At 43.1% G+C, this 17,025-nt stretch overlaps 1 long non-coding RNA gene across 2 annotated transcripts in view; it reads left to right on the top strand.

Moving 5' to 3' along the window:
* The window catches only part of LOC147635770 (uncharacterized), a 47,171-nt gene extending 30,418 nt beyond the window's left edge, over positions 1–16,753 (top strand). Inside the window, exons 2-3 of one of the 2 annotated variants that reach the window (XR_015266703.1) lie at positions 16,258–16,475; positions 16,568–16,753. This is a non-coding gene — a long non-coding RNA (uncharacterized LOC147635770). Of the gene's footprint in view, positions 1–16,257 lie in introns of both variants that reach the window. The other variant, XR_015266702.1, reaches the window with a different exon arrangement.
* Positions 16,754–17,025: the final 272 nt, after the last annotated feature.

Raw genomic sequence — 17,025 nt, 5'->3', positions numbered from 1 at the left:
GTATGGCCGTGACTTCGAGGTCCGCACTGACCATCAGGCATAGGCTGGATTCAGACGATGCCAAGTGCACAGTGGAGTGATCGACAACACCGCTGGAGTCAGATATTCCAGCAGTTCGGTGGTATGATTGAGTACCTTCCAGGAAAGGCCAATCCAGTGGCCGATGCTTTGAGCAGGAAGGGACAAGTATCTGCGATTTAGACCACTAGACTTGACCTTGTTGGTACAGGACTAGAAGACATGAAGCACACGTACGCGGAGGTACGCAGTGGGAACATGCATTGGATGCCACAGGACCATGCCATTTTCTGATACGCGATGGTTGGCTTTTCTACAAAGGCCGACTATGTGTCATGAAATCATTCCGGGCAGCTCTTCTCCATGATGCCCATGACGCCATTACAGGTGGTCATAGGGGCATGAATTCGACTCTGGAGAAATTAGAACGGCAATACTATTGGCCAAAGATGAGGCGTGATGTGTTTACATATGTACAACGCTGTGACATTTGTCAAAAGGTGAAAGCTCCTCGTGGAAAGAAGATAGGGTTGTTACAGCCTTTGCCAATTCCTGAGGGTCCTTTCCAGGACATTTCGATGGACTTTGTCACAAATCTGCCTCCCAGTCCGAGTAAGCGTAATACACAGTGTTTAACTATTGTTGACAGGTTCAGCAAATTTGTTATGCTTATTCCTTGCAGGGCCAATGTGACCGCCGAGGATGTTGCCCCGCTATTCATTTGGCATTGGTACCCGATTGGTGGGATTCCTAGGACCATAGTGTCAGACCGAGATGCCAAGTTTACCAGTCATTTTTGGAGGGCATTGTTTGATAATTTTGGTACTAAGTTGAATTTTTCCAGTGCATTCCACCCACAGACAGATGGCCAGACAGAGATATACAACCAGTTGGCCTTTGATGTGCTGAAGTATTATGTCCACGATCAGCAAGGTAAGTGGGAATCGTTTTTGCCTTTAGTTCAAGCTGTTTTGAATGACTCTTTTTCTTCAGCTATTGGCAGGACTCCATATGAGGCAGCGTTTGGAAGGCCTTTCCAGTCGTTGTTAACCAGGACTTCGTCTTCAGTACCGGAGGCGAACAGAGTAACGGAGTCTTACCAGGAGATCCTAGAGTCCGTTAAAGACAGATTGGCTAAAGCGCAAGAGGCCTACACTCGACAGGCCAATAAAGACCGAAGGGACATGAAGTTTTCGGAAGGAAATTGGGTGTATCTTCGGATTATGAAGCAAAGATTGAAGCAGGTGGGCAAGCGATGCCCAAAGTTGTCTTTCAGGAGCTTCGGACCATTTCCCATTCGGAAAAAGATTAATGAGGTGTCTATGCAGTTAAAGCTACCTCCGAGTTGGACTATGCACGATGTATTTCATGTCAGTTGGTTAAAGCCATATGCAGGTCCACTCCCTTCAGAGGTCAAAGACGAAGCGGAACCAGACATCATTGATGAAGCAGAAGTAATGGTTCCAGAACAGATCCTTCTGCACCGTTTCAAGCATGGCTCAGGCCGAAGACTACGACAGTTTCTCATGAAGTTTCAGGACCGAGGAACTCATGAAGCGGTATGGCTCGACAAAGAATTTTTCGAAGACTATCCGGCATTATTGACGGATTATTTGGAGGCTATGCAGCTTCCATCAAGTTAAGCAGAAGGGGATGTCACGTGCATCCCGCACTTGGATGCCACGTAGACATTTCTGTACAGAAGGTGCAGGACCTGGGATGGTGAACTGGTCCCATGTGAGTCCAGTCCGGGACAAGTCAGCTAGGGATCCATCTCAGTCGTCCGAGGTCAGGTGTGCGTTGTCCGGCACATGAGTCCAAGGTCAGGTGTGCACTGTCCTGCACATGAAGCAGTGCCAGTCCGCGCTGTGAGTCTCCCTCTGGAATGATGTCAGATGTGCTGTGTATCTGGTTTGCAACTGGATGCCAGGCCTCTGTAGGCATGTAGGTTTGCATGTAGAGATGGGGCCAGCCCTTAGGGCTACCCCAGTGCGAAGATTTTGCACTTGCACTTGTAGTGTGGGCATGGGGGAGGTGTAGAACCACCCCCAAGGGGCCAGGAGGGCCCAAGCTGTGCCCACCAGCCAAGGCATGGGCTGGAGGGGCTGTCGGCCAGCTGTACTGCTGCTGGACAGGCAGCCGACAGGGTCAGAAACCCTAATCAGCAGGTCGGCCAGGTGTAGGGGCAGTCCCACACCTCTGCGCAGCATGCCCAACAGCGAGGAGCTGTCCCAGAAAGCATGCGCAGGCTGGACAGCATCTATTAAGTGTGAAAGCATTTATTTAATAAAAGACCCAGTCGTGGAGCTTCCTGAAGCCAGCCGACTGGATGCTAAGTGGAGTATAAATGCTCCAGCCCATAATCCATGAATCCATCTCATAATTCACCAAGTGCTCCAAGCAAACAAGGGCCAGGACAGCCAAGAACTTGCTAAAGCAAAGGGGTGAAGGACTGAAGGTCAAGGGCAGGTTTTCCAGCCAAGAAAAGGTCAAGTACTTTGTATTTGTTTTCAGATTTACATCATTCTAATAAAGCAAATACACCATCCGTGGTGGGGGCCCTACAGAGGGTAATTGGGACCCAATACTGTGTCCTCTCCATCTCCCCTTTCTCTCTCTATTTACTGCACATCTCCTTTCAGTTTGTGCGTTAATTCCGTCGCGAAAAGAGTGCTGATTTCTGAGTTTTGAAGTACCGATCCTTCTCTGAAGCTTCCGCATATTACAGGCACGAGCTACGAAGGCCATTCTCAGCCATAGTCAGTCAGTGAGTCAGTTAGTCTAAGTCCCTTAACCCACTTAAAGAGACGCATTCATGCATATACAGTCAGTAGAAACCTTAGGGTTTGCATCAAAAAGCATCCTGCATATTGCACATTATTCATGCATAGCATCTAGACCATTGCAGGAACCTCAGATAGCATCCAGGATTTATCTAGGATTTTTTTGGGTATTTTTTCCATCATTTTCAGCATTTATGCATCATCATTAAGCATTTAATGTTTATATAGCAGTCGGCCAGCATCTAGTGCCAACCGACTAGCAACATTAGTAGTATAAATAGGAGGGCTTGACCCATTCTCTCATTCGTCTCATAATTCAGCCAAGGAGCATTCAGGCGCATCCCATTCAGCCTTGCATCCACCTCAGATCCATGCGTTTTGGAGAAGCGAATCATCCTTCAGCAAGAGGAGCATCAACGCTTGTGCTTTCAGCCCTCCATCAGCAAATGCATCAGTCCTCAGCATTCAGCCATCAGTTCACAGCATTCAGCCATTAGTAAACATTCTCATTCATTTACTGCATTCATAGACAGTCTAGAACAGTCCCAAACAGCCCCTCTCTCAGCCCTAGCTTTGCATCCCTTCCTCATTCCATTGGGAAGAGTGCATAGGCTCGAGATTGGATATCTTTGGTGTTTCTACAGCAGTGTATAGTTCAGTCCAACACTTGGTCTTCAGAGGTCTTGTGTTTGGCTTATCGTCAGTCACACCGTCAATCTCTTTAAAGATAATAAAGCAAATACTATCTCAGTAATGGGATAGGGGGCCCTTCAGTGGGTAATTCGGGACCCCATACGGTGTACAGTTCTCATCTCTGTCTCTCATATCTCTCTAAAGTTTGAAGTATTAAAGTGGATTGCTAAACTCGCGAAACTCAGGATACAGAAGACGGTGTGAGCATTTGTGTGACAGGATCCTCCAATACGAAGACTTCCGCTGCATGTTACAGAATATCACCAGAAAAGGTAGTACATCACATGGAGCAGCATGAGGGAGGTCCTGTAGATGCTGCCTATCACTGCAGAAGCTGAAAAGATAGATGATAATGAGGCTAAGCCTAGCCCACCTTTATATAGGTAGGAGAGGAGCTGGTCGGCCAATAGCAAATCAGAGGACTGACTGACAATGCATAAAAAATCTGAAATGATGCCTAAAAATAGGCAAAAAATAGCAAAAAATATGTAGTGCCTAGATGCATATGTAGGGCTTCAAATGGAGCCAGATGCAAGCATGAATGTTCACGGGAAATTCCATCTGGGGATGAAATAATTTCCAACAATCCCTACCACCTCTCATTGAGAGATTAAGCGATGTATGAAATCCAAGATAAGAAGGTGGCAAAGAATTCATAGTATTAGTAACACCACCATGAGTACGGTTGCCCCTTGTTTCCTCTACTTGTAAAAGCAAGCCCACAAGCTCATCAAAAGTGACTGGACCCTACCACCTCTTGTTGAGAGATTAAGAGATGTATGAAATCCAAGATAAGAAGGTGGCAAAGAATTCAGAGTATTAGTAACAAGCTGCCTATCTGGCATAACTTCATCAATGTTCAGCAATTGTTTCCTCAAATCCTTGACCTTGGTAAGATGCTCTATCATAGAATCTCCCTCATGCATCTCAAGAATACGTTAATCTTGCTTGCTTAGTGTTAATCATCATTAATCACACTTCCACATAGTTAGGATGTCACACTCGACATTTGGATCAGCAAAGTGAGCTTACCAGCGTTTTCTATTAGCGCACACAAGAAGACAATGTGCATTAGTTTATGCATAGCATCGATTCATGCACATCATTTAGGGTGCAGATTTGATTTTTGATGCTTTTGCAGAAGCATCATATGGTTGATAATATGCCGCCTCTTGAGTCTCCACGAAGACATGTATGTGAGGGGTGTATTTTGGGAAAGATGCAATGGAAACCATTCCCCAAAGATGGAGCTGTTAGAGCTGAAAGTAAATTACAGCTCATACATAGTGATGTATGTGGTCCAATGCGGACACCATCCATAGGGGGGCATCTTTACTTCGTCACATTCATTGATGACTACTCCAGGTTTGCTTGGGCTTACCCTTTGAAAGCGAAAGCAGATGTGTTTACATGCTTTCGACACTTTGTAGCAATGGCTGAAAATATGTGTGGATGTAAAGTCAAAACACTCTGCTCAGATAGAGGTGGAGAATACATGTCAAATGCATTCAATGATTATATGCTTCAAAAGGGCATCAAACACCAATGTACTGTGCCTTATACACCACAGCAGAATGGTGTAGCTGAAAGGAAAAATAGATCTCTCATGGAGATGGCAAGATGCATGGTGAAAGCACAAAAGTTGCCTCACAAATTTTGGATGGAAGCTATAATGTGTGCAACTCATGTGTTGAACAGGTGTCCAACAAAAGCTTTGAAAACCATAACACCATTTGAGGCTTGGTATAGCCGAAAGCCAACAGTGGATTATATGCGTACATTTGGGTGTTTGGCATATGCACATGTGCCAGAACAACTCCGAACAAAGCTTAAATGCATTTTTGTGGGCTACAGCAATGAGAGCAAAGGATACCGTCTTTATAATCCAACTACACGAAGGATTTTTGTTAGTAGAGATGTGGTATTTGCTGAAAATTTAGAACAGCCCATGTACAGCTTGTATAAAAGCAATGATACAAGCTTACAGGACATGTTTGATGGACTTTTACCCATTGCAATTAGGGGGGATTCAGATCAGCCAGCCCCTACACAAGAAAATCCACATGTAGAACATGTGGAACAGCCAGCCATTCAGCCTCCTTCTATGGAAGAAGTGGAAGATCTTGTCAGGGAAGAGCAAACAGCCATAGACACAGCCAAGTCAGTGCCAAGATGGTTGCTGAAAACTTTGCAAGAAAGCAAGCTTGCAGCTCCACTCACAGGTAGAACAACGGCTAGTTCCAGCCATGCTTTGAATGTACATCGTGGGGAGTCTGCATTCGCCATGGGTGGTCTCTTTGATTCAGAAGAGCCTTCTTCTTATGAAGAAGCACATGAGAATGAGCATTGGTTGCAAGCTATGCAAGCTGAAATTTCTTCTATCATGAAGAACAATACGTGTGGAATTGCCTAAAGGCAAGCATGTAATTGGAACAGAGTGGGTGTACAAAGTCAAAAGAAAGTCTGATGGTACTATTGACAGGTACAAAGCAAGACTTGTGGCAAAAGGCTACTCCCAAAAAAAGGGAATAGATTATGAAGAGACTTTTGCTAGAATGACCACAATAAGATCTGTGATTGCATTGGCTGCCCATAAAGGATGGAAAGTGCATCAATTGGATATCAAAACTGCATTCTTAAATGGGGATTTACAGGAGGAAGTATATGTAAATCAGCCCATTGGTTTTGTAGTTCCTGGTGAGGAACATAAAGTATGCAGGTTGCACAAAGCATTGTATGGGTTAAAGCAAGCTCCAAGAGCTTGGTATGATAAGATACATGCTCATCTAACCAGCCAAGGTTATGAGAATAGTCCAGCTGAAAGCACATTGTATGTGAAGAAAACCGATGCCGATATTCTCTCAGTCATCTTGTATGTAGATGACATGCTCATTACAGGTACAAGCAAAGCACAAATTTCAGATTTCAAAGCTGAATTTGATATGTCAGATTTTGGGGCCTTTACACTACTATCTCGGCATACAGTTTATGCATACAGATGATGGCATTGTTATGCAGCAAACTAAGTACATAAAAAGTTTGCTAAAAAGGTTTCACATGGATGAATGTAAGCCCATTTCTACTCCGGTAGAACCAAGTGTACGGCTTACTATGCATGATATTGGAGAGCCTTTTGAGGCCGGCATTTACAGCCAGGCAGTGGGATGCCTCATTTACTTGTGTAACACGAGGCCAGACATATCTTTTGGAATGTCTTTGTTGAGCAAATTCATGCACAGCCCAGGCACAAAGCATTGGTAAGCAGTCCAACACATTTTTCGTTATCTTAAGGGTACCTTGGATCTTGGTTTGTTCTATCCCAGGGGGGGCAGCTTGCAGCTTTATGCATACAGTGATTCAGATTGGGCTGGTGATTATGATACCAGGCAATCCACCAGTGGGAATTGTTTTTTTCTTGGTAGTTCATGCATATCTTGGTTGAGTAAAAAGCAACCCACTGTTGCTACATCTACTTGTGAGGCTGAGTACAGGGTAGTCTTTACAGCTACAGTAGATTGTGTATGGTTGAGGAGACTATTGGCTGATCTTCGTGAGTGTCAGCAGACACCCACCACCATTCTCACTGATAGCCACAGTGCTATGGCTGTGGCACGAAATCCAGTATTTCATGCACGTACCAAGCACATAGAGATTCATTATCACTATGTCAGAGAGAGGCTACATGTAAGGGAGATCAGTTTATCTTATTGCCCTACACAGGATAATGTTGCAGATCTATTCACAAAGGCTTTACCTCGAGAAAAGTTTGAAGCTTTTCGCAAAGCTTTGGGCTTTGATACAGAGAGTGATCTGCTACCTTGTACAGGTTCACACTTCCACTACAGGGGGGATTTGTAGGCATATGCTCACTTATGGTAGTGCTGTGTGTGAACAGGGCTTAACCAAGGGCACTTTTTTCCCATGTGGTTTTTCCCCTCGGACATCAAGTGTGAAAGGACATATAATATTTTGTACTTCTATATTATATGGATGTGGCACACATGCAAGGGTTGACTTGCATTTTGTGGATACCACACTTTTGGCTCTCTCTCTCTCTCTCTCTCTCTCTCTCTCTCTCTCTCTCTCTCTCTCTCTCTCTCTCTCTTACAAGCAGCTATCCGAATGAGACACCAGATGGAGACACAGGAGAGGCTAGCTCGCTTTCATTCAGACTCAGGGTACATGTTCATGCCATTCACAACCTCAGCATCGGCGATGTATGATATCTTATATCCCTCTTATGGCACTGGATGGAGTTAGACATAGATCTGCATAGCATGCTTGTACCACCCCTTCAGCATATAGAGATGCATCTTGCCTTAGCACTCTATCCACATCCCCACCCCCCCTTACATTGTTTGTATATGGGCTCCACCGATCCATGATGATTCACAGTTGTATCCAGACACATGCACACTTTTTCTTTTGTTTCTTTTCTTCCGATGACCGGAAGAACAGAGTTGTATTATTTTTTGTCTCATAGGCCGACTTTGGCCTCTCGTAGACGTTAATATATCTTTCTTTCTTTCTTTCTTTCTCTCATTTCTGTGTGTGAGCTTCTCTACCCTGCACCTAACCCTAATGTGCAGGTTTGTGTGTGTGAGTGTGTGAGTCCAACACCCAACAGCAAACAAGCCCAAAAAGAAGGGCAAATGTCACTACTGCCATAAGCTTGGACACTATATCAGTGAATGTAGGAAGCGGATTGCAAAATAGAAAAAGAAAAGAAGCAGGCAATGCAGTAGCAGACTCTTCTGATGACAAAGCACAGCAATCAGCTAATGTAATTTAGGAAGAGTACACTTTTTTGGTCACATGCACTAGTGGCACACCGAGTGCTTCAGACAATGATATGTCTTGCATTGCATGTGACAGATAGGATGTATCATGGTATTTTGATAGTGATGCTTCGAGCCACATCACTTCATGCAAAGATGTATTTCAGCACTTGGTTTATGCTTCAAATGACTGCACTGTATCATGTGCAAATCATACCACATATCCAGTAAAGGGAATTGGCAATGTCATACTTATTGCAGCCAATGGTGCCAATATATATATGAAAAATGTATTGTATGTTCCAGGGATAAAGAAAAATCTGCTCTCCGTCTTAGCCATAAACGACCAAGGTTTAAAGGTTGAATTTGAAGATGGGAAGTGTTTGGTAAAAGACCCATCAAAGGGTTATGAAATAGTCACTTCTGGAACACGATACAAAGGCTTGTATAAGCTGGACAGCTATGACAAGCGTACTTATGATGCAAATACAATGACTGCCCACACTCCTGCTATGCATGATGCAGAGCTATGGCATGCTCGTTTTGGGCATGTAAATTTTCGGAGTTTGATGCTTTTGCAGAAGCATCATATGGTTGATAATATGCCGCCTCTTGAGTCTCCACCAAGACATGTATGTGAGGGGTGTATTTTGGGAAAGATGCAACGAAAACCATTCCCCAAAGATGGAGCTGTTAAAGCTGAAAGTAAATTACAGCTCATACATAGTGATGTATGTGGTCCAATGCGGACACCATCCATAGGGGACATTCATTGATGACTACTCCAGGTTTGCTTGGGTTTACCATTTGAAAGCGAAAGCAGAGGTGTTTACATGCTTTCGACACTTTGTAGCAATGGCTGAAAATATGTGTGGATGTAAAGTCCAAACACTCCGCTCAGATAGAGGTGGAGAATACATGTCAAATGCATGCAAGGATTATATGCTTCAAAAGGGCATCAAACACCAATGTACTGTGCCTTATACACCGCAGCAGAATGGTGTAGCTGAAAGGAAAAATAGATCTCTCATGGAGATGGCAAGATGCATGGTGAAAGCACAAAAGTTGCCTCACAATTTTTGGATGGAAGCTATAATGTGTGCAACTCATGTGTTGAACAGGTGTCCAACAAAAGCTTTGAAAACCATAACACCATTTGAGGCTTGGTATAGCCGAAAGCCAACAGTGGATTATAGCATCATACGCTGGTTGCATGAGGCGTGGACATATTGTCTTGTGTGCCACTTGTGCTGTCGTCTCTCCGCTGGATCTGGGAAATATAAATCCTCGAAATGGCTTGCGAGTCTGGCTCGGCTCATTCGAGTCGTAGCAGAAGAGACGATATGCTCGAAGGCGAAGGCAGTCATATCTTGTGACTGGGTGAGATCGGGAATACCGGATAAGCGTGGAACTTCTATCTATAAAACCAAATTCTTTGATTAAAAATCTTCATTAATGAAGCTTAAGGAATGAAAATACAATACGTAAATGCTCTTTCTGAGTTTTTATCATAAATTTTCTGATAAGAATTCATTTTTTCTTATTAGCTTTTCACAAGGCTTTGATACTAGCGGGGAAACCCCTGCCCCCTCCGAGATGCTCTCTCTGAGGGAGCTGGCGGCAAAAGGAGCATCAGCCTCTCGCGTGGGGCAGGGATCCACACTTGGGGCCTCGCCCACGGATATCCGGATAAGAGACTAGCCCGGCAGTTCCTCCGAAACCGAACGCGGAAAAACTTACCTCGCCCGAAAGGCACAAGCGATTCCACCAAGAAAATCATCTAACGGGAGGATTGATCTAACGAGTCAAAGCCTTAACTAACCAAACTGATCCGACTGAACCCAAAAGTCACATGGTCAGATCAAGGAAGAGACTTGTACTTGGTCCATAGAATCACCGCTTTTTTTTCCCTTTAGTGAGGCACAGCCGCTGATTCCCTCCCACAGAACAAGGGTCTTCCTAGGACTTAATCTAACTAACGTAACTGAATCGTAACTATTTGTACCGCAGGAATTCCCCGATCCAGCCTAATCCCAACCGACCCATGGGTTAGCCAACTGCCCAACCACTGTATTGGTGGGATTCCTTTATAAAAATTTGGTTATGTTTTGCCCAGGTACCGAGGAAAAGAGTTCCCAAGCTCCCTAGCCGACGCTTCAAGCAAAATTCAAGGTAGTTATACCACTTACACACCCAATATGAAATTATAAGGGAAAATTACGCTAATTTAACGGTAGTCTAACCTTTGTATCAAGAATTGGAATTGATCTCGAGGTTTTTGCTTGATTTAGATTCGAGAGATGGGTAAGTAGTTTACTGGTCGCATAGTCACAGGGAACGGAAGGGACGCGGGCTTGGAACGGAGGGACGCCGAAACGAGACGGACCGGTGACGAGGACGGCAGGGGACAGACGGACGTCCCCTAGGAATCGTCACTGATAGGGGACGGGGACGCCTTCAGGAATGGGGATGCCTATGGGGGGACGGCTCTGTGGGGGGACAGCAGGGAGCCGTTGCGCGTTTTTCTGCCTGTTTCTAGCAGTTTCGTTCGTTGTTTCTAGCCGTTTATGGCTGTTGGCTTGGCCGTTTGGGGATGGCTTGGGCCTTGGCCCTCTCTCTCTCTCTTGCTTTTGAGGCTTGTCTCTCTCTCTTGCCTATCTATATAAGAACAAGCCTCTACAAGGCTACAAGCACACACAACTTTCAAGCTTTCAAGCTTCTTGAATCTTCTAGCTTCCAACTTCCAAGTTCCAAGCCTCTCACACAAGGCCTGCGGGCCGCCGCCCTACTCTCTAGAGTCTACTATCTAGACTCTCTCTCTCTCCCTTTCTCATTCCTCAAGGCTCAAGAGTCAAGCCATCTTCAACCATGGTATCCTCCTCACGTGCCGGGGCTTCTCGTAGAAGGACAACGGGATGGACATGGTGGGAGGAGGTTAACTACACCCCATCCACTCATGGAGGCGGTTCTCGGCCATGGTTCTCGGCCATGGGCATGCAAGCTTTGCCTGTACCGGCGGACGGGTGGCGCCGACAAAGTGCGAGCCCACCTCTTGCATGAGAGAGGGCGTGAGGTGAGGTTTTGCACGAATGTCACGCCCGAGAAGAGACGGGAACTTCTTGACAAGCTTAGCATCTACGAGGCGGTCAAAGCGGCAAGAAGGACACCACGAGTGGCCGTGGATCCCACGACAATGGGGAGAGGAACTCAAGCCTCTACAATGGAGTCATGTGGTGGATCGGGATCATGCACACCATCACCTTCACCATCAAGTCGGAATGTTACTCCATCCACGACGCCGGCACCCTCCATCTCCACAGCCTCTCAACCATTACGTGGCCCACGACGACAATCTACACTTGGGGAGAATTGGAACCCCAAGTTGAAGGAGGAGGTGGGTATGGCGGTGGCCCGCTTCTTCTTCCACGACCACATTGCCTTTCAGGCGGCTAGATAAGTGCAATCGATCATTGTCAATTCATCATTCATGTTTTCATCATCCTAGTTCCCTTCTCATTAGTAAATTACTTTCTTGAATAGGTTAGAATACTTCAAGGTCATGGTTAAGAAGATTGGGGAGTATGGCTCAATCTATACGCCCCCCTCATCCGAGAGCTTGCGCACTACATTGCTCGAGAAGGAGAAGCGCATTGTAGAGCAAGCGGCCGACAACACAAAGCGGCAATGGGAGAGGAACAGAGTCTCCCTCATTGTGAATGGATGGAGTGACACCCACCGCAAGAGGAGCAGCATGCCAGTGAGGATGAGCTTGATGCTTCTTTGGCACACGCTACCCATGACCATAAGGCGAGCACTTCACGTGGATGATCATTCATGGATCATGATTCATAGGCCTTACAGTTTACTACTTAGCTCTAGCCTCTAGCCTCTAGTCTTTAGCTTTTTTTTGTCATTGACTTGTTTGAGTCCGTCCATGGATTCTGTCTCCTTAAGGCTTAGTCCTGACTCTTGAGTCATGACTCATTTTGTATCTACTTAATTATTAATACAATCAACCGTAAACGCCTTCACTCTTTGATTGGCGTATTTTGTTAATATGACGCACAAGCTTACCATTTGTGTAAATTTGTGCTCATTTTGATGTACTTCCAAAGTAGAATAAGTGCAAAGTAGAAAACTTAAAAAAAAAGTATTTTTTGAGGGCCGTTCTCTCTCCCGTCCCCGTTCCCTACTTATGGCCGTCCCCCGTCCCCGTTACCGTCCCCCGTCCCTTGTGACTATGACTGGTCACCCCTTTCACAGTCGTGGTCTAACCAAAATTATTCAGTTTACTTCTAACTTTGATTCCTAAGGATTTTCTTCAGATAAAAATCTACTGAACTTATAACCGTAAGGAAAATTTCAACTCTATGAATTTCATTTCTTCCATAATAGATTAAGAAATTATAAAAATACGCTTCTTCCATTAATCCAATTTTGGGTAAATATCAATTTGGTGATTTATCCTCATAAAAATATCTAAGAATACTCTTTCCACCAATTTAATTATCAACCCTAATTTTCTAGATGGAATTATGGTGAAAATTTCTCTTTTGTTATCAAAATTAATTTAAACCTTTATCTACTTAAAATACCATTAAAATCTCTTTTAATTAAATACAAATATCTATTTTTTTAAATATGCTTTTTTTGTATTTAAATGATTGAATTTAAAATGTCATGAAAATTTCTCTTTTATCATCTAAAAAAATTCTTATGTATAAAATAAATTTATAAATTTTTATTCTTTTTCTTTTTAAAATTAAATAAAAATATCTATTATTTTGAATATGTCAAAAATTTCTCTTTTAGCATTTAAATGATTGAATTTCAAATGTCATGGAAATTTCTCTTTTATCATTTACAAAAATTCTTATGCATAAAATAAATTTATAAAAAATTTCTCTTTTTTTAAATTAAATAATTATGCATAAATACAACAAAAAGTATTCTTTCCTAAATATGATCAAAATCATTCTTTTGCTTTAAATTTTGAAACCTACAATATGGTAAGAGTTCCTCTTTTAGTATTATGTATAAAAATAAGATATGTATTTTTTTCAAAAAAAATTATCATAGCTTCGCTGCTAATATTGATAATTTTTAATTTTTCTAAAAGAATAAAGCCTTGTAATGAAAATATGATAGAAGATCTACTTTTAAGCATAAATCTAAACTATGAATTTAAATCATAATTATAAACTTAATTATGATTATCTCACTAGATTAAGCTAATTCCATTATTTCTCTTTTTTCAATTTGATAGGATAATCTATTTCTCATTTAGAGTCAATTAACGTAGTTTTTAATAATCTAAAAGAAATAACCTTAATACAAAATCATAAAAATATCATTTTCTTAATTTCTAGGTTATCAAGCCTAGAGTTTGGTTTAGAAATAAGAATTTATCAATGAGAAGCATTCTTTTGCTAAAGAATTAGTCATAGAGATGACTATTCTTTTTGAGAGAGATATATACATAAGAAAGTATTCTAAATAAGCATAATAATTAATTTTCTCTTAATTAAACATTAAGATTCTTAGGAAAAGCTTGATTTGAATTAAAACAATCATTTAGAAAATTTCTTAAGCTTGAGAGGGTTTGAGAAGAGAAGTCATATGAGAAAATTAACAAAAATCATAAAAATCCATTGTTACCTCAAGGATTAGCTTGTTTCTTTCTCTAGAAGTGAAGCTCCCAACCAATCAATAAGTTAGCAAGAGAAGAAGTAAACTCCAAGAGTTGTTGAAGAGAGAGAGAGAGAAGTTCCAAGCTCTCCAAAAGTAGAGAAAAATTAAGAGATAATAAAAAATATGATTATTTTAATGTAATATTGGCATGGTATAGCTCATAGATGAGAATACAAAGGAATGAGGATCTATTTATAGGTGAGGGAGGCCTCTAACTAAGTCGAACTGGATTCTAGAGCTTTTCAGCTTCAGTTTGACTCAATTTAGATGAGATTTGGATCAGTTTGGCTCCTTTTTTGATCTAGTTTGGTCCAGGAGAGAGGAGAGAGAAAATCTCTTTTTTTTGGATTAAAAAGCTCAAGTAATCATGAGAAAAAAGACGTCTCCTTGAGATGATATTCTCTCCTTACTAAGGTGTCAAAAATGCATCATTTTCTCTAAATATCTCATTTTTTTACTAATATCTCTTAATTTTTAACTAATAAACTTTATGCAAAGTCAACTCTTCATCTTGTGTGAGCATTTACTTATTTTTGGATATTTTCTTTTATTCTTTGGATTTATCTCATCCCAACACTTAGATTAATCCTATTGGCCCATAGGAACCTTTATTGGACCATAATTTAGAAATTTTTGAAAATCTGGACCATTAGACTTAGGTCTTTTATATCATTTTTAATTGATTTTTAATATACATTGGAGAATTTATTTTGAACTTCTGTTTTAGGGAAATATATTTTAGATATTAGTAGAATTTTTATATCCAAAAATATCTCAATATTGAATTACCTCTCTCTAGAATTTTTCTTCTCTCTAGGCAAAAACAAGTAAAAATAATATTTTCTTGCATTCAGAAATAGGGAATGATTACAAGGGATTAAGGTTAAAGTTTATTCATTATTCAGGCTGAGGAGGAATCTTACAGGAGGCGGCAATGCCGACAGGTGGGTGCTGGGATAAATGCTCGAAACGGTTCTCTGACAGTACCGAATTCTCCTGTACTCTGTCACCCTGGCGTGCACAGTAGTGTCACTCAGCTTTGGAAGTCGGCTGGTGGCTCTGGCGTGGGCCAACAGTTTGCCACTCCCAGTAGCTGAGTTGTTCGCGGTCGGGTCCTAGTGCTCGGTTGCCTGGGGGCATGCCTCTCTCCCTACCCCTTGATGATGATTTGTTGGGGGGGGAGACACTAGAGGGGATCTCCTAGACTGTTGCTGAGAGCAAGCTCTGGCGAGGTGTCCCATCTGCCTGCAAATGAAACATTGGCAAATGAAGAGGTGTTCCATCCCTTCGCATCCTGCAAACTATCTGCAGGATGGGGTCTCCTCGGAGGCAAGGAAGGGATATGATGCGTGTCTTTGGCAAGACAATGCAGATGCGAAGGGATGGAATCCTGGCAGTCTGTGCGAGGGACGAAGGGGCGGTGGGGGGGGGGGGAGGGGAGGGGGGACTCCACTCTCCCAATGGCTCCACCAATCACCGGGAGAAGAGGAAGTTGCCAGCCAGTGGGTCGGATGCGGGGTCAAAGCCGTGTTGCCACCTTGAAAAGAAGGCCTGGGCCGTACACAATGCGACATGGCTCAGCTGCATGACTCTATCTGACACCACTGGCGAGTCAAACTCAACCTAGTAGTAGCCGCACCCCGAAGGATGAATGTCTGTGATCTTTGTAGGCGCTTCAAGGAGGCTAGCTTGTAGAAGATCTCTAAGTTGTCCGCGCGCCGGGTGGTTGCCAACAATCTTGCACACCAAAGTTGAGGCCTCTAGAGATGCAACTGTCGTAGTGAGGAGCTGGAGGTCCGCTCTTGAGAAGGATAGGCAAGGGACGGCGGCCTCGGTCGGGGATGATGGAGCGGCTGCCATGGAGTCCTCCTGAAGGGTGAAGACTAGAAGGGGCCGAGGCTTGCCAAATGAAGATTACCCAAGAACAAGAGAAACTGCCCGAAGAATCGGAGAGATGGAGCCAAAGAAGAAATGGAGGGGGGACTGGATAGGATGTGGGGTAGGGGGGCCGGGGGCAGGGGGGTGGGGGCAGAAAAAGAGCGCAAAAAGTGGGGGGAAGAGAGCGAGAGAGGGAGAAGACGCAGGAAGGGCGGGACAGGCGGAAAGAGGGAGGGGGGCGGGACTCGCAGCTCACGCTCATATGCTGGGTTTACTGCAGGTTGCTGCTGCCATGCAGCTGTTTTATTTTTGTCCTTCTGTCTACTTCTATGTCATCATTGTGCTTTGAAGTTGACATGTAAATCATAATGGCAACCTTAAAAAATAAATATTTAGGATGTTTAGTTGCTGTGCAGGAAATTTTCAACACAAGGAGACCATCGACTGGTTTTAACCCTGCTCTCACTGTGCTTGTGGTGGTGGTCAGTGTTGTTCTAATTTTTGTTGTTGGTAATTATGCCCTCTATATGTACGCACAGAAAACGTTGCCTCCCAAGAAGAAGAAGCCGGTGTCCAAAAAGAAACTCAAACGAGAGAAGCTCAAGCAGGGCATTGCACCGGCAGGAGAATAGAGGTGCCATGAGCTGTTTGAGACTGCAGTTTTGTTCCATTTAGTCTCTCTCTAGGGGTAATTTGTTTTACAAAGCTGTGGGTTTTTTGACTTAGGAATAATTGCATTGTTGATGGAAGTGGACAGTTTTAAGTGTAATGACAGCTAGTGATACATCTTTAAACATTTTGAGGAACAACATTCTACATTTGAAAAAGCAGTGTAATGTACTTTATATTTCAAATCTGTTGTTGTTCTCTTTATAAATAATGCAAAAAAATGAGTGCCAGTATGCAAGAAAATATGAGGTGAGTGCAGGGGTGTCCTGGGCATGCATCGTGGCCAAATGGGTCTTGTCGACTTATTTTCTGTTGGGAGATTTCTGTTTCTTCTTCAGCACTGGGCTGCTTGCAAGCATGCACAAGGGCTCATTTGTTTTCAACTTATACTGTGAGTCGTGTGGTCTTTGAGTTCCTCTTTTGTGATTGAACTTTCCACTGGTGGTTGAGTTGCCTATGTTTAACACTTCTCTCTAGCTGAATTCTGTCCTTCATATTGTGTTCATGCAAGCATT

This window comes from Cibotium barometz, chromosome 9, assembly GCF_041138505.1.
Source record: "Cibotium barometz isolate CiBa-2024 chromosome 9, ASM4113850v1, whole genome shotgun sequence".
NCBI lineage: Eukaryota > Viridiplantae > Streptophyta > Polypodiopsida > Cyatheales > Cibotiaceae > Cibotium > Cibotium barometz.
Note: the sequence above shows the minus strand (reverse complement) of the source record. Positions and strands in the feature narration are given on the sequence as shown.